This window comes from Glandiceps talaboti, chromosome 13 (assembly GCF_964340395.1).
Source record: "Glandiceps talaboti chromosome 13, keGlaTala1.1, whole genome shotgun sequence".
Taxonomy (NCBI): Eukaryota; Metazoa; Hemichordata; class Enteropneusta; family Spengelidae; genus Glandiceps; species Glandiceps talaboti.
Window position 1 is genome coordinate 2,537,166 of NC_135561.1, and position 20,711 is coordinate 2,557,876.

A 20,711-nucleotide genomic window follows, 5' to 3' on the forward strand; every position below is an offset into this window, starting at 1 on the left:
AATGTATTAACTGATTAAATAACCAATACTATGCCGTTATACCATGTGTTACTATTGGCAATGCACCTGGTATCTTAGCTCTCAACGTTTTGGGTGAGTTACAGGTAATTTCTAACTACTTTTGATTTTCACAATCCATTTAGTCTGTATCTATCGTTAAGCAATACAAACGGGTCTACACTCACAAGTATTACATAATATAACATAATATCGTTTCGCTTGATAGATATTCAATGTTTAGAGACTAAAATGTATTTTGAGTCAATGTACGTCGCATAGAATATCTTTGTTTAAGCGTATCCACTTCTCTTTATTGTTGTGAAAAATATAACACATAGGTCATGTTTCTGCATTTTGATAGTCAAAATATAACGTTCAATTCAACAATTGTATATATCGTTTGTAAACGCTTTTCTTTAAAGTAATGGTAGTAAGGGTTAGACCGAACTAATTAAACAAACTGTTAACCATGTCCCTATTCATGGCAAACCCACACCTAGACAAACTAATGTATCAATAAGGCAGGGACGATATGTTTCATAACTAATTGGCTGACAGACTGACAAGACAGTCTGACTAACTGACTGACTAACTGACTGACTGACTGACTGACTGACAGACCGACTGACTGACTAATCGCCCGACCCACTTCTACTTTTTGGGGTACATGTACTATATTAAAACTCTTAATTTCAAATTATTGTTGTTCAAAATTGGTGTCAATACCCATTGCCATGTGTAATTCAAAGTACGTTTTGCAACTCATCTACGAATGCTTGACTCTAATTCAATACATTTTAATGGTGAAGGCTTTATTAGATAAACGAATTTAGAAAACCTTAGCTGCACCTGGGACATTTTTGTAATCAAATAACCAAAGATTTATTGACTAAATATTGATCAATTACTTATAAAAAAAGATATTGCATCTGTTAGTTAGTGGACATGTAGGTAGTGTGTGTGGCAAGTTGACGTTTTTAGCGAAAACTTAGCTTTGAATCTGTCACCATTTTAAATTGTACAGGTTGTAACTGGATTGCCAGCTTTCGATGAGACAACCACAAGTGCACAACATATTCACTACAAATTTAAAATACCTAAGACATTATACGTTGATAATATCCATAATAAATACAGAAACAGGTTGACATCGTGGTCGCTGTTATCGTTGCTGAGTTTTGGATGAGGATCTAAAAATCAATTTGGTTTGACTTATCTTGTATAAAGCTACAAAAAATACATTTACCCATAGGTGATGTAAAACTGTTCACGGTGTACGATGTTACGAGTAAGTTACTGCACCTAATACAATCTTTTTTCAAAAATCCGTTCCAGTCGCAGCTAGTGTTGCTTAAAAGGAAGGCACGCATGAGTTCTCCTAACAAGTATTGATTCTCTAATTTTATCGATCCAATTTTATAAGTTAAAAGAAATATAATTTCGGATATATCCTTGAATTAAGAACTGAAATACGCGATTGTGAACCATACATACGTTTTGGGGGCAAGTATCCGTTGAAGATTGAAGGAAAACAAAATTATTGATTTGGTAAACCTAGTCAAACTAATTTACTTAAAATTGATAGCACTATCCATCCTATATGAAGCCTTCAAACTGAATTCGACTACAATCAGCAACGTTCCGTTTCGCTATTAAATGTACTCGGTAAAGGTTTTAAATGGCAGTGTATTTTTCTTTTTCCTGTTATTGTAAATGGCATCATGTTCACCACAATCACTGTCAAGACCTTTGCAGGAAATCCCTAAGAGGACAGAATGTAATACAGATGGGCTTCTCTACAAGATTGAAACGTTGAATACGTTAATCAGGTGCTATTTTCCAAAATCATATTGAAGTTGATAGCAATAATCAATACAAGTGCACTAATGGCAGAAATAAATCTGACTGGACTTTTCGTTTAAAAGTTTAATGGAAACTAACAACTCAACATGGGTTTGTATAGGCTTTAAATTTGTTTGCATCAAAGTGCCGAAACTACGTCGGTTAAACGGAAATGAGGAAGCTATCAAAGCCCGCCTTAAGCGATATTCCACAAATGACGATGTCACGCTGAGGTATGTCTGGATTTACGAGGCAATGGTTAGCACTTAGCTCAAACAATTCTGCTTTCAGTAGTTTATCGCCAAGCATTAGTCAAACAACATATGCTTGGACTAAAGTATACCATCTTAAGTCGGAGTGTAAAACATGAAGTGTATGACAGTAAGCCATTTGTAATGTGTGCGCTTATTTCAAACACGACCGCCCTTTTTATTTCTCTTTCCCGTATTAAATCCAATTATAAACTACGTAACCGTATATTTATTGTTATCATTGAAATGAAATGTTACATGGAATATGTGTAGATTTGTAATTAAGAGTTGATATATACAAGGCATATGTGTTGTAATGACATTTGAAAGTATCCATATAACAACTTTTTGATTTTTTAAATATAAAAATTGACATTAAGAAGATTATAGACATCCATGTATTTACCAGCACATTACTTATGTAGATAATTATTTTACTGCAGACGTATATTTGATATGGTGATTAATGTAAATTGTGTGCTTGTAAAAAATTAAACGTGAAGTGAATCAGAAGGATGCTAATACTTTGAACTATAATTATACAAAATCAGATTTTGATATTCGTCTCTCTCTTTTGCTATTAGAAGAATGGTAGCATCAAGCTATTACTGATTACGTTAGATTATGTAACATATGTACGTTCCGGTTCGTCGAAAAATCAATTTCTTCTCAATGTGTCCTAGGCATGATGGTAAACAATCTATATTTACCATAAAACTCCTTACAGCCAATCTAATTGAAATTATAGTTTTTAAAAAAACATTAACATACACAGATCTTATCTACATTATATTTGAACATGTGTTGAACTAGGAACTTTCAAAGGTGACACTATATTTTCCTTCTCAATTCCATTTCCAATTTCAAAGACAATTAGGGCTGCGATTTGTGCGACTGGAATGTACTTTTAATGGATCAATATGCGTACTGGCTTGAGAACACAAACACAATTGTAAAGTTGATTTTTGAGTTAATGGGTTAAAACATCATCATATTCCGTTGTTCTGTTGACTTAAGTGTTAATCAATTTCGCCTCATTCGTTAGAAGGGATTGTACATCAATTATGATGTGTTGTATTGTCAGGTTGATTGGCAGGTTGATAAATTAACATACTTCGAAGCCACTTTACGTATTCCTTTGGTGGAAGTTGCACTAAATGAAATACAATTGGCCATGTTTGTCATATTCACCATACTCCCTTAACAAACGACACAGGAATTGCAAGGATTGAAATGAAAGAAATTAGTATTAAAGGTTTCACATGTACTGTATATAGAATTTACATAATACAACAACCCCATATATTGCCATCTATTCATCTCTACTTCGATTTTCTCGATATTGGCTAGATTCTTCTACTACACTGAATAGGTGGATCCCTCTAACTTGAACAGGATGTTTTTGCCACAATGATCCAATATATATATATATATATATATATATACATATAATTCCATTCTTCTTTCGCCAAGTAGAGTGCTCGATCACCTTGGAGAGCTATCATACATAAAAATGAAAGAAGACGAGTCTGATATTACATTGTGGAATTACACTACGGACCGTTTCACCTGACGGTCCTTCGGCTGAAACGGTCCGTAGTGTAATTCCACAATGTAATATCAGACTCGTCTTCTTTCATTTTTATGTATATATATATATATATATATATATATATATATATATATATATATATATATATATATATATATATATAGTTTTGGTAGTACTGGAACTCTTTCTTGGGTGTAACTCGGAGTTTCACGCATATTGCGATCATCAGACACTCTGAGGCCTACTCTCTGGGTGTGCTGTATATATAGAGTGTAGACAACAGAAATACCATCACTATTGTCTGTGTCGGTGGGTAGGTGTTGTATGTGTGGAGGTGTTGGTTGTTATTGTGTGGGTTATTGGGTGCGGACAAGTAAGTGTTGGCGGGTTGTTACATGTTGGGCTTTGATGTTCCGTTAGTTAATATATTCCGTTAGTTAATTATATATATATATATAAATATATATATATACACATACATACATACATACATACATACATACATACATACATACATACATACATGCATACTCACATACGTACGTACATACGTACGTACGTACATACATACATACATACATACATACATACATACATACATACATACACACATACATACATACATACATACGTACGTACGTACGTACGTACGTACATACATACGTACATACATACATACATACATACATACATACATACATACATACATACATAAGTATGTATGTATGTATATATGTATATATGTATGTATGTATGTATGTATGTATGTATGTATGTATGTATGTATGTATGTATGTATGTACGTACGTACGTAGTATAGTGAATTAAAAAGAGCACTCGACTTTGTAATATTTAAAAGCCTATTTCAACGACATGACACTTTAATGCTAAAATACGTTTACACACTTATATTTTGAAACATTATACATCCATTAATCTCGAGAGTTACTGCTCTTCTCAGACTAAACAATTATATCTGTGGAGAAATTTGAATTGTTTAAATTTCTTTAGAGATCTAGAACTTGTATGTTTACATATTCAACACGTATATGTGAATAAAACCTTAATAGCAAGTTAACGACTACGTTCTCCAGCAGGGTTGTGTAATGTGAATAAATCATTGTGATAAACATCGGCATACGTGGTACGCCTAGGACAGCCAACTATATTATTAATTTGGTACTGTTATGTATGGTAATACACATAGATTGAAACATATTCAATGCTAGTTAGCCAAATTATCTGTTGAAATCGGTGTATATTTATACTTATATACTGTTGAGCTCACTTGATCCCTGGATTTGTGTATCTCACCTTTGTCAGACGCACTGACTGCAATGCAAACACAGATAAAACTTGCACAGTACAGATGAGAACACACAGTAGCATGATATGCACATTATATTATCCGCAGTATTCAGATTTATTGCATTCGTTCGTCTATAAGAAGAATATAGTAAAACGTGGGTTAGTGATAGTTAAATATTTGGTAATCGCAGTGGACATTTATTTTGAGACTTCTCAAAATGCTGAACGCAAAACGAGTCAGCCTTATGAGCTGGATTTTTCTTATAAAAAACCCCCTCATATTCAACGAAAAAACTCGAGGAGTGTGTTAATTTTATATTTTAAATATAGATGCTAAAGAAATGGATATTCACATCACCTTATTAAGTATTCATCGCCCTTATTATTATTCCGTTCGGCATGGATAGATTATTGTTAGCGTTGTGCAATATAATAAACGTATGTATTATTAATATTATACGGAGATAACAAATTACAAGGACAGATATGTCAATGAGAAAAAAAAAGTTGGTTATTCTATTCACGGTTTTAATTTTGGCAGTTATATTATGATTTATATAAATGCTAGATTACAATTCTGTCTGGTTAGTAACTTCTTGTCACTTGGGGAAAATAAACACATGGTATTCAGCTGTCGGAAATCTCGCAAAGACTTAGTTACATTATGTATATATTAGTTTCTTTTTATAGCTGTACTTGACATAATTTACAATAATATTCCATTTTGCATTTAATCGACTCCTCTAGTAATGATAGCTAATTTGTTAGTGGTTATGTTTTAGTACAAAAGTAAATTATTCAAGAATATTTTTGCTTTATTCTTTATGGTAAAATAAATAATACTTGAGAATTCCCAAACTGCATTACTATTAACTTCGGATACGACTAAAAATATTGTTTTGTTCAGCTAAATGGTTAATGGTTTTGTTACACAATCTATAAAGCATCTACATCTATCTTACCCTGGTCCCCAATTATACAGCTGGGTTGTATGGTGTTGCGTGGTGTATCTATAACTAAGGCACCAAATTTTGCGATTAAAAAACCTTCAACCTGCAGATTCAAATCCTCACACTCTGGCAATTCGCCCATCATGACTCCACTATACGGGAAAGAAAGGAAGAGGATCTAAGACGAGGCAACAATTGCATTTTTCCAGACAAAGCTTTTTTTGTTTTTTGTTATTTAACTTCCTGTGTTGTATGTTATCTCACTGGTACATACACAACATTAATTCACATTTTCCAATATAGTATATACTGTAGAAGTTTGACGCTCTGGTGCATTTAGTTATTATCACCCACAAACGCCTGTAAAAATTAGAAAACCTTTACAGAATTACGGGAATATGACTCAAATATGTTGGTATGGTCAAACTATGTCATCCCATATAATTAAAAGCTATTTTTAAACTAATGTAACTTTTCCTTTGTACTTGAGATATCTCCTTGACATATGTTATAATACTAAATTGACATATATTGATGCGTTTTTTGTTATCATAAAAATATTGAAAAATAATCAAACTCATTTTGATCGATATGTGAATACAGGGATGATATGAGAAACTCGTTTTCCATATGGATCGTTGAAAATCTCAATACTGGGAAAAGACGTTGACCTGTATTGCTAGATAACAGAGTTTACTCTTGGTGCTTATGTTACCCTAAAATAAACAGCATCATTTTGAAATGTATGGCAATTTAATGAAATAAAACGATATCTTCATACATTAAGTTGAACGTATGGAATACATCATAAGAGTTGTATGTGCTGGCATATTTGATGAGTTACAATATATTTCAAAACGTTATATTTGTATAACACTCTTGTTTTCTGTTAATATTAACTTACACCTGCAATTAATATAAAAATCCAGAAGGTAAAAATCATTGTATACCTGACACGTGATTGTCACAAATGTTTGGGAAATGTAGGAAACGTTTCAATTTTGCAAACATATTCGATTGCAATAGAAAGAACAGTAAAATGTTATTCAGTTAATCTAATTTAATTCAAATTAATAATATCTATCTCATATTTTGAATAGTGTTGGGACTCAGCTCTTTGAAGGGTTAATCCGGAAACATTAATTGTTTTAACCTTCATGGACATTTTAACTTAATACATTGTTTAGCGGCGTACACAACTGTAATAATAATCAATAATGATGTAAGCTTTCTCGATTGTGAGGCAGCATGCATATTGAAATCAAATTAGCATAGTGATCATAATTCATACCTCGCTGTCATTTTATTATGCATGGCTAGTCAATGATTGATAACTATATCAGAATGATTAATAAGTACATCACATACAGTGCAGTTTGTATTAGATTACCACATGGCATATGGTTCCAAGACAAAGTGACATAAGTTGTAAGGTCAGCTCCTTTATTATAATTTCCGTTGGCTTAAAAGACAATAAGTTTAATACATTTGGACGTTTATAACAGTAATGACAGGTCGTCTTTATACAACGTACTTAGTGTGATTCACCAAATACCAGACGGAGTTCCACAAAACGAAGGTATGTATTCCCTAAAACATATCTAAATAGATAACTAGCTGGACCTAAGAACGTAAACATACTAGAAACTTGGAAATAAGTATCATTTAAATAAAAGTGTGTTGACATCTGTCTAGAATAGAGCATCTGTTTTTATACAAAAGGCTGAACTTGATGGGGTTTCATTTGCAGAGTGAACTTTAGTCGATGTTTGTAAAATATTCTCGTCAATCAAACAATCTTAAAATAGGTATAGAATCTATGTTCACAATGATTATTGTCTTATACACATGTTCTCTTCTACTTATGATTGGGATCAAAAGTCGATTTGAAAACTTGGGTATGGATAATTGTGCGTCAATGCTGAACATACATATAGCGTAATGATATTGTCTATTTTATGGCATCGTAAACCTATCTGACGACATGTATAATTGTAACTCAGTATCGGAGAGAAGATGGCATATGTATATTGTTACACGTTTTGTAATAACAGGTAGTATAAAGAGAAAAGAAAATGAATTGAAAACTTTGAGATGACCCAAAATCTTATGACATGAAATTGTCTGAACCCGTCATCATGAATATGCTAAATACAACTCCCTTTCAGACATATCTGTATATTCTCTGAGTGAGTTGTAAAGTTAATTAGGGAGGTAGGTAGGTACATATAGGTATGTCTGTCCAGAACCAATGGAGGAGAGGATACCCAGCTAATGGTGAATAATGTAATTCGATGAGCAAAAAACCCTCATAAAACTATAAAAATATAAAAGTATCACCAGATGAATCAATGACAGTGTAATGTATAATGAAGTGTATTTTAATTAGCAAGGTAGCTGATATCTATATTCCCTGTAATTCAAGCTAATTGATGTTTCACACCAACTATCACATTTAGATGTCAATTACTTGCAATATGTGGAGTTATGATTTAAAAGGTGTCCCCATATTTCACAACAAAAATGATTAATTAATCTTTTAATACTCTAACGTTTTAGGCCGATAAATAGATGAACCATGAGCATAGCAGATGTTCCACTTAAAATGATAATGTCCAATTACATTTACTGTTAATTGTACAGGTTAAAATATCTGGATACAGCGCTATGTATTTTGTTGATTTCCCCATAAACAGAAATATATATATATCAATATTCCTTCGGGAGTAAATAATGTTACAAAAAAGGAAAATAAAGTATTATATTAATTCGACACCACATATCTTTGCACAAACTCTCTGTAAAAAAGCAGAATATAACATTTCAGAGTAACGGAACCTACTAGAATGAGATAAGAGGACATGTTTTGAATTTGAAAACAGTTTAACATATTTGTTTAACAGAAACAGATAAATGAGTTGACTTTAACATTTGATTTTAAAATTATCAAATTAATAAATTGCGAAATTTTATTCATCTAGTTATTAAATATACAAGTAAATGAATACACTAATGAATGATTTAATAACAATATCAAGGTAGAAAATATTTGAATAAATATAATTACAAATAAGCTTTGGGGATACTCGAGCGCCTATAAATTATGCCATGTTCGCATTCTATGGTTATGTGCAAGTACAGTTTAAAAATACACCATAAAAAGGGAAATTTTTCTATCGTTGATAAATGGTGATGAACGGTGAGTGGACATGTGAAAGATTGGACGAATGAGTAGACGGTGTAATAAAATCAATAACACATGCGTTCGGGCAATATCACAATTTAATTCCTTCCTTAGGACTGGCACTCTTTACCAACATTTTGATGAATTCATGCTTTCGCCTTGGGCTTGGACATCACCTAATTTTTGGCTAAATTGTGAGAGAGTGCCAACCCATCGGGCAGGCACTGAATATTACCCTACCCTCGCTGGCATGTATTATTATTGAACTATCAAATGAGCTTATGGGAAATCTTTTCGAGCAAAGAATCTCCAAGGTTACTGAACAAATACAACAATGAGTCGGTGGCTGATGTCCTTTGATTTGATGCGATTAATACTTCACAATGAATACCAACTGACATGATGAACGAGATGCTATTCATAAGTGGTTACTTACATTAGAATTTGTAATTACTGATCACTTGATATCATAAGGGAACCATTCATCCAAGTACTTAAGGGAAATAATGTAATTTAGGCCACATTTTATCCACAACAATTTTATTACCATCTACCGACAATCGGTCAAGTCTCTAACCACGAACCGCTTATTTTAATAGGTTAATGTCAAACCAGGATATGGCATTTTTTACAACATATGTTATTCTGAGCATTGTGTGTGCGTATGTATGTATGTATGTATGTATGTATGTATGTATGTATGTATGTATGTATGTATGTATGTCATGTATGTATGTATGTATGTATGTATGTATGTATGTATGTATGTATGTATGTATGTATGTATGTATGTATGCCATGTATGTATGTATGTATGTATGTATGTATGTATGTATGTATGTATGTGTGTGTGTGTGTATGTATGTATGTATGTATGTATGTATGTATGTATGTATGTGTGTGTGTGTGTGTGTGTGTATGTATGTATGTATGTATGTGTGTGTGTATGTGTGTGTGTGTATGTATGTATGTATGTATGTATGTATGTATGTATGTATGTATGTATGTATGCAATTGTGTGTGTATGTGTGTGTGCGCGTGCGTGCGTGCGTTAGCTTTTGTGCTTGAAAGTATGTCTGACTGAATTTCTAAGTATGGAAACGAGTCAATACAAAACTGTTAAAGTGAATTGCCATTTTGTGATTTAGTGATGTATGGTACGTTAAAGGTATTAACCTAAATCTTGTTAGTCAATGACAAGTAGTCTATTTGTATTAATTACTCTAAGTTACAATTACCATGGGGTGTAATGTAATTAAGCAATGTTCTCCCTTACCTTAAAATCAGCGAAGTCTTAAAATGTCAAATTAATTAACGTTGATTTATTGCATCAGATAGACTTAACCGCATAATAGACCATTTAGGTTTTTAATGAAAGGCAATCGTTAATGAAATTCAAAAGATTTATAGACAAACATCTCTGAAAGGTGAATATGAATCCTTTAATTATATGGTATGTTTGATCATGAATCAATGACGGAGTTTGTACTGTACTGTACTGTACTGTACTGTACTGTACTGTACTGTACTGTACTGTACTGTACTGTTGAAAGTAGGGAGGGTTGTAACATCCCCTGTAATGACAACAATCACTTCATAGTGCCACATCAATTAGAACCTGAGTGACTCTATCTACTGACATTTAATGTAACCACAATTAGATAAAATATACATTTAAGGCTTGGGCTATAGTCACTCAACCCATAGTACTAACGTAATACTAGTACTATGTCATGCATTTTTATGGGAAACACCAATATGGCAATAAAGTGTCTACGTTACAGGTAATTAGAGCGATAAAATGGGTAGCATATAATTAGAAAGTGCCCAAGTTGTACAGAGTACGTATAAATATCCAATAAAACTAGTAAATTATAGCTTTTAGGCAATATCAGGTGTCTTTGATAATCACTTGGTGGAATGTTATGCTAACGTAAAGGAAATGACATCCTATCAATACCAATATCGGAAAGTTGTCATGAACTTTTTAAGGTTAAATGTAAAGTTATATCCCTACTGAAATGCATACTAGTTATGTTACTAGTAGTATGGTGTGTAAGAAGTTAATTGTCAAATTAAAAGCTAGCAATAAAGACCACAAAGCTATGTGAATATGTCGCAAAATTCATGTGATGTAGAAACACTATTCTATGAGTGATGTTCCATTTGGGAATGTACGATGCCGATGGCAATTATTGTGTTTTGTGTTGTTCTTAATTACCTGCTTCACTGTGGCTTTTCCTAAGGGTTATTGGATTTGTTAGCTATGAATTACCATGATTTGACTTATAGAAAGTACATGTTTTCAAGTTAAAACGAAGTAAATTTAATTTGAGTCAGCAGCGCATGCGCCGTCAACACCGATTCAATGCTAGGTAGATTGCAACCAGCCAACAAGTGACTCCATACAGTACCGTCGCTGAAGTCTTGATGAGAAATTACTTTAAACATAGGTTTCTCTCTGTTCTTGTAATTATAATATTATCTAGCTTCAGCCCCGGCGTCTTGGGAGGTAAGTTGAAATGCTTTCTGAATGTGACACACTTTTTGATTAATAACCTAATATGTAAAATCGTTTACCTACAGCAGTAGAATTAATAAACAGCTCTTCACAAGGCAAGTGACAATAGTACCCATGACTGCGCCGTGTCTTACGCCGTAAGACACGGCTAATCTTGGCTAATCTTTGAGTATTTTAAAACTACAAATTGACGTAAAGAGACATCTATCCGATAATTTTTTATAAAGTGAAAAGTAGGGAGTTGACATACGACTTTAATATGCATTTGTATATATCGATAGATTAAGGAATCGCAAAGTCTACAATGTTTATAAACAAAAGATTCCCTCTTTGTTTGAAGTAGAGCTTCTCGTAGTCTCCGGCAAAACGATCACGTGAATTCTGACCAAACTAAAACCTATTTCTCTCACATGGTTATCAGCACGAAGTTCATGGTGATGTAGTTCTTGGTTGCTGTTTACGAGAGGGCTTTCTGTTTAATTTATGTATTTGATGTTGGTCACATTGTAGTGCTGTTTGTATTGCTATTGCATTCATTGCTGCGACGCTGTTGTTATTAGTTGTACTTTCTGTACCACACGAAAGAATAGATATAGTGGTCCGTGACGCTATCAGTTAAGCCTAACGAAAAATTGTTTGGTTCCGCCGATTACCCGACCCCACCTAATTGTTCACTGTCGACCCTAAACTGTGTTATGTATTCGAGAGAAAAACATAAAATCGCGAAAATTGAGAAGCCTCGCGAAAAAAAGTGGACGCGGAAGCTGACATCATCTTAAAAAGGCAATATAAAACTGTTCTCCCAAGCTGTAATGGCTGAACATCCGATGGGAAGAAACCAGTAACACAGAGACCACATGGAAAACAAGAGAAAACATAACTACCTGAACTAGACACATACACATGGGAAACAAATCCAACAAAAATTCTCCCCAAAACTCTACATACCCCAACCTAGTCTAACATTGAGCGTTATCGGAACCATACGAACCCTTTAGGCCTTATGTGAGGCAAAGTTAATGCAGCTTGAGCAATGCTAATCTTAAATTTAATGAATATTTCAAAAGATGTATGGAATTTACCGTGGACGTAGTTACTTATAAAATTACATACCTTTTTAACACATGAACATATCGAATCTTAGCATATATACGCGTTCTCGTTGAATCGTTCTCTTTTTCTCTATACACTTCTTTTATTAAATCAACATTCTATACCATGTATGATTTTAACTGCCCTGTTTCCATTCTTAATTCAGAAATTCATATTGTCGATGGCTAAGAAATGTGATAAAATGTACAAGAGGTTATCGATGTAGGGGATTATAGCACTTTGTCAACACATCCTGCATGTCATATAGATACATTTTGTACAACAGATAACACGTAGGCGTTACAGAAAAACAATATACTGTACAAATGTAGTCATATCACTGACTTTGGCGATGTGTCGGTAGATGCCACACTGGAAAACTTGTCACGAAACACTAAATGTGTTCTATCCTTTTAGACACGTACACATATACACTATTATGTCCGCATAGCGTTGTTCCATGATATTACTGCGAAAGATAGGTACCACGCTTCGTCAATGTCATTTTTCGCATCAACTGCACCTAACTATGCATATGTATAGCACTGATTGAGAATTTGTTGCATGTATTGAACTTAATTCTGTATGATACAGATAAGGGTTTTACTTTGCAATAACCGAAGTTAACTCTTTGTGGCATTGATTGTTTGAATTGTGTTTGTGAACGCAACTCCTTTTAGCATTAATTTGCATTTTACTTTTTACGTCAAGTGAATTTATTCTGTATAGCACTGATTGAGATATATTTTCATGCAACATAAATGAATCACTGAACTTGAAATAAGTGTATTGTAATGGTAAAAAATCTTATAGTCTTGTTGGCCTATTCAGTTCTTTTTTCTTAGTGACTAACTGACTTTTTTGAGAGACTTAAATACACCTAGCAATATTAAAATCTTAAAGAATCTATTTGTAACCAAACATTTTGAGACGACATTTAATATGGCAGATGAAGGTTTCTTATGGTTTCCTATATGGCAAAGTATATCCCGAGTGTTGAATCGTGTATTAACATAGGAATAATCCGTCTTATGGCCGCTGAGTATTCTGAATACCGGTAAAAAGTCAAAGTTATATTTGTACCCAAATGAGGTGCGTAAAACATTTAACAAATGTATAATTACATAGAAGGGAAATACTGTAACAGGATGATGTGATTTTTTGTCATAATACATGTAGTTTTATTAACCAAGTCAACTCTAAAATTGTAGATAGAGGGACGGCGATAAGTTGACTGATAGTGTCTTTCTCAACGTGTGCTCACTATTTCCCCAGTCCCTATGGATGCAACACGAAATATCATTATCGATGTGGTGCAATTTTTTTCCATAATCAAAAATCGTTTTGATAATATCTAAATATTTACAAACAGGGCTTCTTGTGAGGCAACTAAAAGCAGTGCCAAATGGCATGAGCTCTTCTCAAGTCATGCTTATCGTTGAAACCTACTGAGGAATGACTAATCTTCAAGGATATCAAAATGACAAATTATCCAGGAATAAAACATACCAAGCTTAAACTGACAAGCAAGTTGTTACAATTTGAACCAACCTGACATTTTGTTCAGTAATTCTACATAGCCAGGGGCAAGTGATGTCAATTTAACAGTTACGTTGTTATACTAACCTTTACTGGGCATGATACATTCCTTGTCACTATAGATGCTACTTTAGCATTTGACAGCGTATGTCAACGTGGTTATTAATTCATTGATGGACAGGGTTGTTTCATTACAAATGTACACTTAAGAGTACTTGTGTTATATTGTAAATGACAAGATGACACCTGACTAACATTTGGCGAGACGGTATATACAGGAGGCGAGACTGCAGAACACATAATACCTAATGTAATGTCACATTTAAGCAATATTGAATATACAAAGGTTTAAATTCAATGTTTCGTGGAATTTAAATTCTCGAAATTATCTCTTGATATCACAACTTGTTACAAAAGGTCATGTAAATGACTACTTGTCATTTCAAGAGATTCTATCATTTATTAATAATAATATCAACGTGTTTGCATAATGTATAGTGTCGATCAACTGATGATAAACCGATAGATAGACGACAGAATGCATACCACTCTGCTGGACATACACTCACTCAAATTGGCAGAGTATTTATTAATATGTATCGCATTTTGTGTACAAATACCACATTGCTCCTGTCAACTAATCGTATTACCTTAAGCTGTCAAGTCGTCTGTTTTGAAAGACACGACACTTAATTAACGACACTGGACGAAACTACCAACTTTTAAATTATATGAATGTTGCTGCTAAATGGTTTTCAGAAGTGACAGCATTCTGAACACATTGCAAATCATCAAATAGTTAATTATTTTCTATCAGCAGTTACCTTTTTCTTAAGGTTAGGAGTACGAAGTGTACACATTTTAACATAAAAGTACAGTAAAGATCATTTGAGTTTGCCCAATAAAAAGTGCACTAATGTAATATAAACCAGGACTGCAACATTCGGGATATACAGAGCTAATGGTAATTAAATTACAGCTTTATTCCATTTCACTCTGTTTTATTATAACTCAATATTTAGTTTTAATAAAACTATGATATATCTGTGTTATATGACAGAAAATGTACTTTTGTTTGGATTCACGATGTAAGGTAACGTAACTCAACTATTCAGCGCGTATATAATAAAAACCTCCAGGAAATTACTATAGTGACATCATGGGGTGGGGTGGGGGGAGGAGGGAACAACCGAGCTATCTGTATTTCTGATGAATGACAGTGTCTCTAACAATGTATGTGCAACGTGCCCTTCAGTACCATAGGTTTAAGATGTCATGCCGCTTTGTATGTGGCACAGTATTTAAAATCTGAAGTAGTAGACCGTAGGTATACACAGCTTATCTTCTGCCCACCTACAGTAATACCAATGGCAACAGCGTTTCTCAAGACAATATTATCATCTAAACCTTCTGGAGTTTGACCAATCCTCAAGGATTAATATAACAAACAAAAAATAAAATGATAAAGAGGCCCTTTCAGTGTAAATTGATTTAGTATATCTGTGTGTCCCCGATAAAAGCTATCGCAAACTGCACGGCTTTTGTGAACATATTTGTATGACGGTACTAACTCCAACATTGTTAATCATATGTCAATATGGTTATTGAGTCATTGATAGACTTGTTAGTTTGTAGGGGTTATTACAATTTGCTAATTTCAATGGCAAGATGTGACGTGAATGTAATGATGTACAAGGCTATTACAGTATTATAGAAGTTTTGTGAATAATTGTATTATGTTTGATTTCACATTGATAAATAATGATCAACATGAAAGCGACGCTTCCTTGGAATTTTGAACTCATAAAATCGTCACTCATCAATATTACAACTTATCAAGGGTTACGCAGAATGTCATGTAAGACGCTAATTATCCTTTAGTTTCAAGATGTACAATTATGAACAAATGTTTCAACACGTTTGCATAGTTTATATTATTGGTCAGTTGATGCTTCAGCAAGATATACTATTCTGGCTAGGTACTTATCAAATGTAGCTTTGAAATCAATTATGTTACGGGGTTTCGTCTGTTCCAAACCCCATACTAAATTTGATTTCACGATGTAGGATGAGCAAACTGAACAAGTAAAATATATATAATAACTGAATAACACAGTGTCATTGAGGGTCACATGAAATATAATGTAGACACGACTTGTCGTTTCCCGATATTCTTCAAGGTTTATCACTCATGAACATATATCAATGTATTTATATAATGTGTTGTATTATGTTAACCGATAAGAGGTTGCCAGACTACATGCAACTCTGGCTACCAAATGGAGCTTTGACATAAATTGTATTTCAGTATACAAACTGCGGATTTTGTGCAAATAAATGAAGAACTATACATCATTATTGATGATGTATCAAGACTACATTCACAGTCTACAGTATTGTTCCTGTCCATCGCATAACTTTTCTGATAAATATGCAATGGCAATTAAATGATGAGGTATCAACTTTAGTGAGCCTGATCACATGATAAACAAAATAAATATAACACACACACATATCGCTTACACAGTGTCTGCTCTGTATTAGATGTAAACAGTAGTAGTATGCACACTACTACGAATGCAGTGGAGTATGATGGACTTCGTAGATTGTACATGTTTAAACATTCAAATGTACAGTCTCACCGCAGAACAAATAATGAAACACTTTTACAGTGAGGGGCCAATCTCTGTTATATTTATTGTGTTTATCTATGGTAAGTTTCACTGAAGTTTACATCTCGTTTAATAGCCACTGCATTCTTTTCGCAAAAGGGTTGTAATCATTGCCATAAAGTTACCATGTCAGTTCTTTCAACTCCGTTGATATGCCCTTAAACGAAATTCGTGAGTGCATTTGCGTAAAAATTGTCAGAAGGGATAAACATAAGCCAATCAGTATCCAATGAAAAAAAAGTCAGGTGTCGTATATTAGTCAAAATATTGCATATTATATTTATTGAGCAATCCCATGATTATTCTAGAACTACTTCCATTATAATGTCAAGAAACATACCAGTACAGATAATTAAACTTACCAACAGAATGTGCACGTATGTTCGATCATAACGTTATATAGGCCATTGGGTTAGACAATATTGAAACATTGCAAATGACAACACTAATGTATGGTTCTTGCTTACGTTTATAGTTGTCAAGACTAATTACATTTCACTTTATTTAGTAAATGGCTATTGAGTAAACATACTCTAATGTAGTATTTTATTTTCAAATTAAGACGAAACGTAATGGAAGTCATCAATTCACTATCCATTGGTTCGAGCCTCCTACGTACTGCAGTGAGATAGTGAGGAGGAAATAACTTAAATACGTCTATTTTTCCCAACGTATATGCTATGTCTCCTCTAGTACCCTTGGTGTAAGGTAATACAACACATTTAATGTGACACCGTTTTTAATCAACAATCTCAAATCTGAAATAGTTTTGTAGTAATGATAGAACTTATTCACATAATCAATCTTGAGGCGTATGACAGCGGTGCTACTTACATTAGCTTTTATCTAGTCATGGCTATCGTCTAGATAGATCTACGGAAGTATGGCTAGTCTTAAGGGATTTTAAAATGACAATCTGTCATCGAATACATCACATAAAACTTATATCTCACTTGCAAAGTTTTATATAGGAATACTTAATATGCATATTTGTTCTCGATAAATGGAATTACAAAGTCAATTAAAATTGTAAAAATTTACTATAAGATTGTCCACCTCTTCGTATGTATTGGTTGCCATAGAGTTTGGCTAAAAGGTTGACGGAATTCTCTTACAAAATCTTCGAATAGAATCCTGTAAATTGATACTCCTTTGACTCGAGTAGCATCATAAATACACTATATTTCAGGGTACGGGGTGTACTTTGGATTTATTCATTAGCAGGATGTAAATGAATCCCGTTGATACGCTTTTGTAACTGTCCTATATCGAGTACATTACTTTCATTGCTTATAGACTCATTTGTGTTATTGCAATTAAGCATGTACGTATCCTCGCTTGTTTAAATGACAAGATAACACAAGATTGTAATTGCTGTGGTGGTAACGATATACAGGGCGTTATAGTATGGTCATTTTACGATTGATTACCCCATACTCTATAATTATAATGTCACATAATAGGTAATATTGATCATACAAAAGTGTCAATACAATGCTTTCGTGGAATTGAACTCGAAATAGTGTCCCTTGATATTGCAACTCGTTATAATCAAGGGTCACGCAAAACATTACATAGGGAAAGTTTCCGAGCAATGAATGTTAATGAATGCAAAACAAAAAACTAGTTGTTGGCAATAAAAGTGATGTATTTTCACCTGTTTAATGAATGACGACCCTGTTGAACTACTACCATGCTTTAAATAGAAGGACCTTTCTCAGTTGAACGATAATCTCTCTTTTGGCTGTCTTTGATTTCCTGTCCTCTAGTCCCCTAGATTTAAGATGAAATGCCACCCTGAATGTGACACCGTTTTAATCAAAAGTCTACAATCTAAAGTCGATGCATTGTAAAGGTAGAACGTATAATAAGCCTCAGTCTCTTGAGGCAAGTGGCAATATTATCAACGTCAATAGCGTTTCCCTAGTCACGCTCATCGTCGAAACCTACTGATGTTTTACTAATCTTCCACGATTTGGAAACGACAAATTATCGATGAATACAACATATGCAGATTAACACTGACACGACATTTCTATTAATGTATTTAGTATACACGTGTCCTCTATACAAGGTAATGCTCTTGGACATATATTCTCATCTTAATTTAAGCACGGGTTGACGTTTTAGTTAATTAGAACTCTGATGCTAAGATGTCGAAAATTTAGTAAATTGACACAGACGTAGCATCACATGACACATGTACATTTTAGGGAACTGGGTGTAATTTAATATATTCATAATCAACGGCAAATTGAGTCACTTTGACATGACCTTTTAGCTATCCTATATTGTGTACGGTACTTTATCTTGTCACAATAGGTGCTACTTCTACACTGCCAATGTAATTATTTCGTTGCTTATAGACTCATTTGTTTTATTGCAACTGTACCTGACACAGTACTTGTGCTAATTTAAATGACACAATGGTACATGATTGTAATTTGTTGAAATAGTAACAATACACATGTGGTTCTGTTAGTGTGTGACACAGGCGATTGAACACCTCATATTTCATACAATTTTACATTTTAGGAATACTAATTACATAAAGGTGTAAACCAATGCTTTTATGAAAGTTTAAATCGGTATAGTGTCCCTTGATGTCACACTCTGTCACTGAACATAACACAGAATGTCACGTAGTTATCAATTCAAGATGTTCTGTCATTTTATGAACAAATGATATTATCTCAACGAGTTTGTATAATGTATATAGGGTTATTCAACACAGATAGATGGGCGCCAGAATGCATACTACTCTGGGTAGGTTCTTAACAAATGGATTTTGACATCAATTGTACTTAGCTATATAAAGTATGGATTTTGTGCCAATTTAAATGCAAGAACTAAGGAAAGCTTATGTATCAGGAATGGTGATGTATGGATGCCAAACTGACTGTGGACAGTGTTGTTCTTGTACATTATTCCGTTTGCATTAACTTCTTTCAAGTTAACCATTTCAGTGTGTGTGTGCTCTTTTTAATAGTATTATTTAATGTATAGGAACATAGATACATATATACTGAGATACACAGATACATATATACTTAGATACATAGATACATACATAGATACATACATACTTAGATACATAGATACATATATACTTAGATACATAGATACATACATAGATACATACATACTTAGATACATAGATACATATATACTTAGATACATAGATACATATATACTTAGATACATATATACTTAGATACATATATAGATATATACTTAGATACTTAGATACTTAGATACATAGATACATACATAGATACATACTTAGATACATAGATACATATATACTTAGATACATAGATACATATATACATAGATACATATATACTTAGATACATAGATACATATATACTTAGATACATAGATACATAATTACTTTTTAAACAGAATAGTTAGAATGGAGATTTACGACATTTTAAACAAAATTATTTTCCATTATCGATTTCTATCACATGATTGTTTATAGTTAGGAGCATTATATCCACAGGAACATATACATTCTATATTTTTAAAGAAATCACATTTAGTGAGTATACTGAATTACATCTTTCAATTTGTGTATAGATGTATATTGTACCTGATAGAACAGCATGACTGTAGAGAATACGTGTAAAATAATGAAGGCTCCTTAGTGGAACGTGTTGATACTATGGCAGCAATACGATTTAAAAGGGTCGTGCAAATAATATAACCTGTGGGGATATGCAAATGTACAATGCCAACAATTGTCGGTACCTGAAACGGAATATTAAGTCTAGGTGCCATAACAATAACGAACATTC

General features: G+C 33.2%; 1 protein-coding gene across 2 annotated transcripts in view; it reads left to right on the forward strand.

The window, feature by feature from the left end:
• The window catches only part of LOC144444623 (glycine receptor subunit alpha-4-like), an 89,059-nt gene that overhangs the window by 26,703 nt on the left and 41,645 nt on the right, over positions 1 to 20,711 (forward strand). Inside the window, exon 1 of one of the 2 annotated variants that reach the window (XM_078134115.1) lies at positions 7,428 to 7,482. The exons of the other annotated variant lie outside the window; for it this stretch is intronic. The gene's annotated coding sequence lies outside the window, so the exon portion shown is untranslated. Of the gene's footprint in view, positions 1 to 7,427; positions 7,483 to 20,711 lie in introns of those variants that run through there. 2 annotated transcript variants of the gene reach the window in all.